Source organism: Centrocercus urophasianus, unplaced genomic scaffold (genome assembly GCF_019232065.1).
Source record: "Centrocercus urophasianus isolate 14NV4802_14NV808 unplaced genomic scaffold, USGS_Curo_1.0 seq_10, whole genome shotgun sequence".
In the NCBI taxonomy this organism is placed as follows: Eukaryota; Metazoa; Chordata; class Aves; order Galliformes; family Phasianidae; genus Centrocercus; species Centrocercus urophasianus.
In genome coordinates this window covers 37409004-37418109 of record NW_024884142.1, presented here as the reverse complement: position 1 = coordinate 37418109, position 9106 = coordinate 37409004, and the positions used below count along the sequence as shown (strand labels likewise).

The 9106-nt window shown below is 43.5% G+C and overlaps 1 long non-coding RNA gene across 1 annotated transcript; it reads left to right on the top strand.

The window, feature by feature from the left end:
- The first annotated feature begins 5515 nt into the window (after positions 1 to 5515).
- On the top strand, positions 5516 to 6928 carry LOC122160607. The gene is made up of 2 exons (XR_006168905.1): positions 5516 to 5600; positions 6253 to 6928. It is a non-coding gene; the product is annotated as an uncharacterized LOC122160607 (long non-coding RNA).
- The last annotated feature ends 2178 nt before the right edge of the window (positions 6929 to 9106 follow it).

The window sequence follows — 9106 nt, the reverse complement described above, 5'->3', positions numbered from 1 at the left end:
TTATAATGACTGAGATACATAAATGGTAAAGCGTGTCTGCATGTCATTTTCATCGGCATCACATCAGCAACATTCTGGAGATGGAATAGCTTTTGCAAGGCACAATGGGGCTGCAAGAAAACAAGTGTTTCAACAGTTTGACTGCCAGAATGGAGAATCTGCTTTATTCAAATCCTTATCTCTTCCCTGCAATCCCAGATGGCCTAACTGGTGACCTGGCCCTTGTACTGAGTATCACTGCAACCACCCTCTTTATAATCCCAGACAGTCATCAGTCCCTACATGTTTGTCTCTAGCAAACTGGAAGAAGCTTTTCTAAAGGTTTCAAAAGATGCTTGTTGCTAGAGCTAACCAGGTAATACTGTAGAGGAAGCTGATGTGGACAAAATATACAGCCAAGCCATAGTGTGTTCAAAAAATATCGTGCACAAATAATGGCTTTATATGTAACAGAGATAAGAAAAACTGTATTAGCTTTCAAAATAACAGGTGTGAAATTAAGCAGATGACTGTTTACAGCTTTGACCTACTGATACTACACCAAAGGAGGTACTTAGATGTTGACTTATACTCTAAGAGAACTTGTGTATGTTGTAGATATGTTTGGTTAATTAATACTTGTCTCTACTCTCTAATCTAAGCCAATTTCTTCAGGCAGAGAAGTCCACGTCTGCATTTTTGGCATATTAAAGCCTCCCACTGACTGCCAGAAAGGCCATCAGGTCCAACACACAAAGATTGAAGCATTTTATTCCTCCAGGAATAGTGTTGCATTTGCTAGAAATACAAAACCATCTCAGAACTCAAAACTTGTCTCAAAGACAGAACAGAACAGCTTTCAAGCAAAACAGACACAACAGTTACCATTTTGTGTTGCTTTTGGAGGCCTGCTGATGTAGCTTGCTGGTTTCTGAAGCACTGAGATGTACAGAATTGTCTGCAGCAGAGCTGTGAACATGCTTCTCATACAACCTTCTATTTGAAGAGTCTCAACAAGAACAAAAAACCTGCTTATCCAAATGAACTAACAGATAATTTCATCCTTCACTCAATAAAAAGACTCATTAGTGACTCCATTTCTATGAGGAAATAGTTAAAACCAAACAGATTTTTGTGCCAAATTCTGTTTTAATACAATTAGTGTCCAGTGGTGCCTAAAACTAATTCATCTAACAGCAACTCTAGTGATGGCTTTTTCCCCATTTAAGAAAAATTAACACTGAAGTGTGGAACAAGGCTATGCTAAAGGTAAAATAAACAAATCATTCTAGTCACTGTCAGCCCAGAAAATAAGATCCAATACTGCAATCGTTTGTACTGTTGAGACACTCACTCCCTGGTTTTCATATTTTCAGTTTTTCTTTGCAAACTCAAATGTCTGCGGGGACTGAGAATAGAAGGGAAGTTGTGGTTAAACCCTTCTGTCCATTCCTTGAATAACTGGATGAAAAAGTAACAAACCATGATTCTCTCTTTCAACAACCACAGAATCACAAAATAAATTGTGGTTAATCTGCAGCAAAAGAATTGTCCATTTCTTCCAGGCAGATGAAGTGCAAGATACACAATGATTATTAGAGTACTTGCTAATAATGTAACAAGGGGATTTCCACAAAAAATGTTTAACATTGAAAATCTCATTTAAAATTTAAAAGCTTCACTATTTCTGATCAAAACATTTAAAATAGAATTTTATTGATATTTTAAGAAAGAAGACTGCAACTGACCCCACCTGCAGCCTGAATTCATCTGAATCCTGCACAACATTGCATATGGCCCTTCTGGAAAACATTTTCTTAAAAGAAAAAATAAATAAATACAGCATCATGTATTGATGGTCTAGAGAAGGAATGATTTCTAAAGAGTAGTCAGAAGAAAGCAGTGTCAAGAGTTACATTTTCCAAATTTGCCTAGTCTGAAATTCAACTGCTTGTGTGCACCTTCGCTTCCCCATGTCCCTGTTTACTCAGCCCTAATTGCAACTTTTGTACGTCCTGTGAAACTCCAGAAGTGAGCTGCTGTAACACAAGTTAACTTCCAGTGAGTCTGCTTTACACAGTGACATAGTACTGTTTATCATTCTGTATGCCCTTTCTTTAAACATATATTTTATTTTTTTTTAATGACGCTCCACATTCAGTCAGGTTATCAGTCAACTGTCCCTATGGCCCTGTTTGAACTGAAGTAAGCACTTCTGCATCATCCACCTTCCTTCCAGTGTTTGCTTCCTCTTACCTAGGAGACGGCAATCTTGTCTGCAATTATTTTTTTCCTTTTTTATTCATCATGTTATTTAGGCCTTTTCTCTCCAGACCCTTCTTGAACTGGCAGTGTAGGAGTGAAAGTTGGAGACTGCTGCAACCCTTGCTCTTCTTTAGAGTTATGTGACAAGATCTAGGAAAAAAAAAAAATACTGATCAAAATTTGAACACATTAAGACTTTGTTTAGCTTAAAAAGGAGAACTGATGGCACACGCGCCATTCTTCAAAATATGAAAAAGCCACTGTAAAAGGAAGGGAACAACTGTTCAGTATGTTGATACAAAAAGAAAAAAAATGAGTCAAACTTTCACCTAAGGAGGCAGAAGAGAAGCGTACTAAGTTGAATACAGTAAGAGATATCCAGGGAGGTTCCCTCCTGGAAATCTTTGAATATTCATGAGGAAAGAGATGGGGAGACTGGGTCTTAGTACATGGCAGCAAAATCAAAGGACCAAGCAGATGAACTCTTCACATTTGTTTCTGTCCCCTAGGACTATGCCACAGAAGTGTATAAATGTGATTTTGAAAAATGAATCAGGTTCCGCATGGCAACTAAGGGTAAATGCCTCCCCTTTCTTTTCTTCCCCTGAAATGCTCTGTCCATAAGGTTAGTAAAGAAATTCTTTCCAATTCATATCTGATCATGAGATTAATTCCACGCATGTCAGAAAGATGCAGGAACCAAGAGTCCAGATGAGTCTGCAGGACCACCATGAATACCCTGCCCATTTCTCACTAGCACTGATCTGACATTCTAGAGAAAGGTGACACTTCCAAATCACTCTAGAAATAATCAGCGTTACTATAGGAAAAAAAAAAAATCAATCAAAAACAACAGGAATCATTTCTTTATGACAGATCCCTGGCACTGACACTGTTCAGCTTAGTACTGCCATGTGTTCAGCCCACTGCACCAGAGCACTGCTTTTATGGAACCACTTCCACTGGTCACCAGACCATGTGTCTGTCTGCAGCCACATCACTGCCATTTTTAAGCAACCAAAATGCCTGCACACACAAGCCAAAATCTATGCTCCCTGTGTATGTGCACCTACAGATTCAGAAACGTTTGCAGCCTGTCACCTGCTGTTTATGCATGCTTCTAGCATGAGGGACATGACAGTGCAGGGTGGGAGATGCTTGCAATTTGGTCACATCGTGGTTCAGTTTGGGTTACACAAAAGAGAAAAAACTGTGCAACAATCAGGGATTGAGCATTGGGCTGCAAGGAGGATTACAGGCATCAGGTGAGATAGCTGTTGTAATTCAACTTCTCAGCCTTTTTTTAGGCTGAACAAAACGAGCTCCAGGACAGGTCTCCAGCATAGAATCATAGAATCCTCAGGTTGGAAAAGACCTTAAAGATCATCAAGTCCAACCATTACCTAACCATTCTAACCCTAACTAACACCCTCTGCTAAATCATGTCCCTGAGCATACTGAAGTGCAGAACAAATTACAAGACATTTTCTGCCAAGACAGACCAGTGCATTTGGATTTTGTTTTTGCTTATTTTCTTGTTGTAACATCACACAGTTTCAACTCCATCTGTGACTGCAGTGCTAAGAGAACAATAGAAAGCAGAACACTTGCAGCTAGAATCATCCAAGTTTTAGCTTCCACAAGTCCTCTTTGCAACCCACAGAGCAGGGTCTGTCAGTAACAGGAGTCAGAAATGCAAAGAAGTTGGCCGGGTGGGCATACCACACTGGTACACTTTGTGGCCTAGGAGTACCAAGCATGCACCTTTCTTTAAACCACCATGATCACTTGAGACCTTCCATTCACAGCAGTCCTTCAGGATCAAAACCAGACAAATCTCCAGCTGACGGGATGTGTTACATGAGGCAGAGCTCAGGAAAAAAGCAGCATGGAGCTGTCAGGGGAAGGGGTTAGGAAGAGGTTCTTCAGAAGAGGGCAGTGGGCACAGAACAGGCTGCCCTGGGCAGTGGGCACAACCCCGAGTGTCGGAGTTCAAGGAGCGTTTGGACAAAGCTCTCAGACACACATTTGACTTCTGCGTGGTCTTGTGTGGAGCCAAGAGCTAGACTCGATGCTGCCTGTGGGTCCCTTTCAACTTGGGGCCTTCTGTCACTCCACGAAGGTCCATGCGCTACACAACGGAGGCCATGGGGAGGCACTGGATGTCACTCAGAGCAACGCAAAGGTACTTTAAGGTAACCCCTCCCCCAAACAGTCGCACGAGTAGTTGCAACGCAAGCTGCAGCCCTTTCGCCCTCCGTCTAAGAGGTTTTCCAACGTGTCTTATCATAGAACTCCTACAGTCGGCGAGCCCACTGCCTCAGGCCTCAACGCTCACTGCGCCAACGCCCCACGCTTAACCCACGCACTCCAGCGTCCCCCCAAGCGAGCCAACGCCGCCGCGGATCAGCGGGGAGCGCGGGAAGGAGCGGTGAGAGGCTGACCGCTTTTCCTCACGCGGGGCCACTCCGGCAGGTGCGGGGAGCCGCTCACCTCCCCTCAGCACCGGCCGCCCACTGACGAACGCGGCCTGACAGGCGCGGCCCCCAGCAGCCCCCCTGCTCCGCCAACCGCCGCCCCCGCTGACATCACCGAGCTGGATTTAAATAGCTCCACAGCCCCGTGCCTCCCGGATACAGCGCTCCCCATTGGCGGAGCGGGCAGCCAATGGCACCGCTTCGCGACGCACTCTCCGCCAATGGCCGCCGCGCGCCTCCCCTGTCGCTAAGGGAGGGAAATACAGCGCGGGGCGCGGGCTGTCAGGTGCGCCCGGCACGCCGCCCGCCCGCCGGTGCGGCAGCCGCGGGCGGGAAGCGGGGAGATGGTTGTTTTGTTGTTTTTTTTCCTTCTTTCCCTTAATCCTTCCGCATGTCCTCCCCTCCCACCCTCCGCTTTTTTTTTTTCCGTTTAACTTTTTTTTTTTTTTTTTTTTCCTGCTCGCTGAGGGAGGGAGGGGGTCTGCTGACAGCGGAGATTTTGCGCGTGGGGCCATGGCAGCCGCGCCCGTGGCTTCCCCCCACGCCTCACCCCGCGCCGAGGGGAGCCACGGGGCTGACGAGCGGCCACGGAGGACGCCTGCGGCCGCCGGGGAGCTCCGCCGCTCTGAGCCGGGGCGGGCCGGGACGGGCTGCCCGGCAGCCGCAGCCGAGGAGGTAACGCTGCTGTGGGAGCTGCCGGAAGCGGGAGGCACGGCGGCCGCTTCCCGCCCTTCCCGCCGCCGTGAGAGGAGCGCCCGCGGAGCCCGCCCTGAGGGCCGAGCGCTGCGCCGGGCCCCGAGCTGAGGGCTGTGGAGAGGATCCCTCCCGCCTGGCTGGTAGCGGGCTCCCAGAGAGAGTGTCTGCCCTGCCGGCACAGCAGTGCGTAAAACATTTCTCCTTCCTGCTTCTCCCTGCGCATTTCTGTGGCTTGTCTCGTCCCCCTACCAACGGTGTCTTCACACACTGCCTAAACATCCCAGATTCCTCAGTGCGCACCTCATAAGGCAGCGAGCAGAGCGGGGCTGAGGCAGTTGGGGATTTCATCATGGATTCTGGCTGTGCTGTGCTGTGGGAGGAGATGCTGAACTTTGTGCCTCCTCGCTGCTCGTCTCCCCCTTCATCCCCAAACCCAGAGCAGGGCTTACGTCACAGTTCTGTGGGGAGATGTTTTTCTGAGATAAAAATTTCTATGCGACCAGAAACATTATTGTAGGAGAAGCTGTGAATACACTGGAGAGGCCCTGGTAAAATAAAATAAAATAAAAATCTGAAGAACGCCCCCCAAAAAAACCTTGAAATAGAAAATCTGAAGTGCATGCCATTTATGTCTTGGTGATATAATGAAGTTTGTGTTAGGGTTTCTTTTACTGTGGGAAAGGGGAGAGTGCAATGAGAAATCTTCCTTTCCCCCCTGCATCCCCCCCTGTATCCCTCTCCCTCCTCCCCCCCATATTTCTGTTTCCCCCTTACCTGCTCTCCCAATCGGTGAGGATGAGGATTATGAAGTCTTGTTTCCCTTCTGTTGTTGCAGGATGCCTTGGGTGATTCAGAAATGAGCAGTGGGAGCGCTTAGTGATTTTCACAGGAGGAAGACAGCAGCCAGCAAGGCCCCGGCTCCCTGCCATCTTGAGCCCTTCCTGGTGATTTGCAGCAGCACAGATAAGTACGGAGCACTGAGGACTGAAGTCAGCGTTTGGACCTGACTTTATTTTAGTATAAATGACCACATGAGATTCATACCAATGAAGATATAGGAGTAAAATAGCAGAAGTACATAAATGCCTCTTCTAAAAGTGCAGTTTCGAGTATTTAAGGTTAATGAGATAGATAGAAAAGAGTCCTCTTCACGTGTGTTTATGTTTCCATGTCCTAACAGAAAGTGACGCATTATCTTACATACCAGGTGTGTTTTGGATGAATCTCTATCACCCTATTGATATCAGGGGAACTGAATTGATTTAAATTAGTGAAGGAACTAACCCAGCTAAGTTTTAAATAATTGCAATAATATTCTCTGTCTCTTTCAGTCAGATTTGCCCTTCGTGTTTAGTTGTTTCATAATCCTGCAGCTCTCCATTTCATCTTTACAAGACCAGAATCTCTATTTTCCTGTGAACAGGGAAAAAAACCCACCACCGTAAAAGGCAGTCCTTTTATATTCCAATCTTTATTTCCTTGTTTAAATAAACTTAGGGCACAAAAGCTCATCCTGTTTTGTTTTTTTTTTTTAAATAGGCCAATTTGGTTTCATTTACTTACACCGATATTTTATACAGCAAAAAGCTCTCGGAAGGAGAACGTGTTCAATGCACCAGAACCCTTCAGGGTTTTGATAAAAGGCATGATATCATGAGTAACATCTCCACTTCTGATATTTTTTTTTTATATAGTAGCAATGAGATTGAATCACCATTTTTAGCTATTCTTCAGCAGAACTCGTAATCTATCAATGTGTCAGCTCAACAGCAGTTTTCTCTTCACACTAATGTGAACCAGAAGGTCCAGCTATCGTAGATTTTGACAATTTTATCTGAGATTGCATACATTGCAGAATTTTGAAGAAAATGAATTGTAGGACCTACTATGTTTTTCTAAGCACGTACAAAACGTAAAACACGTCCTCGAAAACATTTTAAACTCATTTTACAGGATCACATTCCTAAGTTAGGTGTTTCATAAGCATTAGGTTATAAGCACTCTGAAATAACAAGTGTAAAATCATATGTGGGTCCCCATATCTTTTTAAATGTCTCAGATTGCCCTCTATGTTGTTACATAATGCACCATAAAGAAATACATGCCTTCATTCTCTTTAAATCGCTCTGGCATGGATAGCGCTAAGCCTTCCTTCAAGTCCTTGTTATGCAAGTCCTTGCTACTGTTAATAGCTGTCAGCTCAGCGTGGTTAGTTAAAAAACAAGGTAACCACAGTTTTTGTGAAGCTCATTGCATTGCTGGAATTCACACTGACTCAGTTCCAGGTGCTTTGTTCCCTTTCTCAGCTATAAATTGAATTATTATGAGCAAACAGGTTTTTCTCCATTAGAAGAAAGTCCCATTCATTCCACTGCATCACAATCTAATCTGCTTTTTGTTTAGTTGTGCCTATAAGCGTATTTTGTTATGAGTATCTGGATGCACTTCTGCAGTGTTAAATTGCAGTGAAATAGACCAGAATACAGTAATATTTTGAAAGTTTGTAAAAAAAATTAAAAAAAAAAAAAAAAATGCAGACATATAACTAAGTTCTGAAAAATACCTAGCACAGTAAAAATTCATGACCAGTCTAACAGTTATTAGGTAACAAATAATCCATATAGGCACTAAGCAATATTATGTAAAGTGAAATCTGTGTTACACAGTATAAGCAGCATTCAAGTGAAATTGAGGCAATGTGTAAAGAACAGAAAAAAATAATTTTTAAAGCTATGATGTTACGATTTTCTGTATTTCTTTACTTGGGAAGTGGAATTTTCCTCGTCCTTCTGTAAAGGCACAGAATTAATAACAAGCACTTTAAAGAATCAGGTGCTTTGCCTGCTATTTGCTCTTTTATTTTTCCCCTCTGTTGAACAGATCATTTGTGGAAGAAAATCAGGAGAAACCGAGAAGGGTTTGCCAGTATCTTGGAGATCTTTCCAAGTAGCCTCTTCTTTAACAAGGCCTCAGATTTAAAGATACTGAAACAGGAATATCTCAACATTCATAATACTGCCTACATTAAGAAAAATTTTGCTCTCAGTTTATACTCGTGTGGGTATGCAGGTAGCAATTCAGTCAAGCATCACCAGGAAAGGACACTTCTTTCATATTCTAGTAACTGATCTATTAGTTTAACAATCCTCTGTGTCATTTTCCCTATTTTTTTTTTCCTTTTTGTTACTCTTGGAAATTTGGGGTGCTAGCTTATTTATTGCTTTCCCTTCTCCTACTAGCACCCATTTTAAAAGGCTCAGCTCTATTCTGCTCAGGTTGTGTTCTGACACATGGAAAATTTTTATATTCTTTTTGCAAGCAGTAGGGTGGTGAGAGAGAGGTCTGCACTATAAAATAGCAAACCTACTAAACTGTACTCAGTGGGAGATTAAATAAGAAAGAAGAGAATGGCCGAGGCAAGTCGTTTGTCACAGATGTTCATGCAGTCCTGTTTTTGGTTTTAAGCTGGATTCATCAAACGTGCTAAAGAGTAATTTTTGCCTGATATGAAGTTTCTATCCAAGGAGACCAAGTGGGTTCAGTTTAAACTGTGATTTGAAAATGTAAGGAAATGTTACCAGTCAGACACAGGAAAGTCGGGCTGTTTTTACAATCTTAATTCAATAGTAAGAAGCAAAATGTATCATAATTAAATTGCTGTGTAATGTAGTTACATTAGTTACAAAATC